Raw genomic sequence first — 2,134 nt, 5'->3', positions numbered from 1 at the left:
AAAAAAAATCATATTCTCTCTAAAAATATTGGGGACAAGAGCAGAGAAAGTTCTCAATAGAAAAACAGGTCATCAATTAAGCAAAATGAGGACTATACACACAAGAGAAAAGATCACAATGCAAGAAGACAATCTTGCAGTACAACAGGTCTATCGGACAGATGACATCAATAAGACTGCCTCTAGTTGAAGTTGTCTGTGTGCCAATGTGACAGAGATGACAGTGGGATTTGATTCCAGGAAAACTATCTATCCTGTCACACCAGTTACTTAGCAACCACCACCATTCTGTCCCCATTATTCCCCCATTTTTCATTTAGAACAGTCTCTAGAAGAGTAATAAGCTGACTGAATTTTACCCACAAATTGATCGTTATACAGTCTCCATTGCTATCAGTTTCCCCTCCCCCCGCCCTTCCCTTCCCCTCTTTTCCTGTACCCTCAGGGAATCATTATTCCCATTACTATTTCTGAAGGGTTTATCTATCTGGGATTTCATGTATCAAACGATCTTAATTATACAAGTAAACATATGCGGGTCTAACAAGATTAATGACGTAAAACAAAGACCATAATAGTAAGAGGAAGGAATATTAAAGAACTAGAGGTATCCTACATTCACTGTCCAACTTTCACAAGCACATGAGGCCATTTAAAGGAGTACGGCTTGGGTGAGACACAATTCAGATCTCAAAATGGCACCTTTGGTCTCTAGCACTTTAAAGAGGTCATGTGCAGTAGATTTCCCAATGGAATATGTTGTTTGATGTCTTGACTGCTGCTTCCATAAGCCTTGATTGTGAATCCAAGTAAAATTTTAAATCTTCGACAACTTCAATCTTTTCTCCATCTATCATGATGCTGTCTTCCTTGTAGGTGTATAGATCGTACCCTCTCACACAGTAGGGTGCTTCAATGGAGATTTTGAAATGCTCTTTGTGATGGTGACTCCAGCACCATGACTCTTGAATTTGTCATCCCTGGCATAGGACCATATGATTCTCCACTTCAAATGACCAATGCCATTTGAGCTTCCTAATGCCTAGGATCGAGATGGACTCATAACAGCCCTCGATGGGATTTCTGAGACTATCAGTCTTTGATGGAGCAGACAGTCTCAGCCTTCTTCTAAGAGGCAGTCATAGGTTTGAATCACCAGCCAAGGCCTAAACCACCAGAGCTCGTTGGCACAAGAGTAGCCATCAGTAAATGGTATCTACTGTTATTGGGACTCATAATCATGAAATAGCATATTTAATGTCACACAAGACGTTGACTTTGTATGAGAGGACTTCACAAGGATCATAGACAAATGGAATTTCCCACAAACTTTTTGGAGCCTCCTCATTTAATTCAGAGTTGGGTACTAATGACATGAATCTTCAATTTTATTTACCTTAACCCAGTGTTTTACCATAGGTCTTAACTCACCTACTCCTTACATAACACCCTATTACTTACTTGGTAAGTGGATCAAATCGTTAATGAATAATTGAGCCCAAGTCCAAGCACTAAGCCTTATATCACCACCACCACCACCACCCCACCACCCCCGACTATCTTGCCTCCAAAGAGCTTTCACATCTGAAATTCAAAACTTTTCTATGTCTTTTCCTGATGAATTGACCTTATTCATCTACTATTGTCTTGCTTTTCAATAGCCAGGATGTTATTTCTGAAAGGTAAACACAAACTTCCACTCAAGGCATTTTTCTAGCACAATACAAGTAGATTGTATTTGCAGATTGCTCAGGTGTAGGATTTTTTTCTTGATGTAAATGAACTATTCACTTCATTCTAGGAGATTCAGCTCCATGATGGCAGAAAAGAAGTTTGGCCTCAATTACCACTTTGTCTGGAGCCCTTGGAGCAGTGTCTTGCCCTTAAAAGGTGTTCAGTAAATTTTTGTTCCAGATATTGCTCAGGGTTCTGAATTGTGTTTTAACATCACTTCTTTTCTGTATAATCTTCCTGGTGATGGTTAAGCTTTAAGACAACTTAGGTGGGCCAGGATTCTCCCATGATCAAACATTGTGTGGTCAACACCATGGTAGAATCTTCTGTGTAGCAGCCCAACAGTTGTGGGGCCGCTTTCATTTGGCCACAGCCTGTCTACGATGAGGGAGGTTTCTTT

Source organism: Echinops telfairi, unplaced genomic scaffold (assembly GCF_000313985.2).
Source record: "Echinops telfairi isolate 266 unplaced genomic scaffold, ASM31398v2 ScPeMD7_3533;HRSCAF=4204_0, whole genome shotgun sequence".
Taxonomy (NCBI): Eukaryota; Metazoa; Chordata; class Mammalia; order Afrosoricida; family Tenrecidae; genus Echinops; species Echinops telfairi.
The sequence above is the reverse complement of the archived record's forward strand: the minus strand, read 5'-3'. Positions refer to the sequence as shown.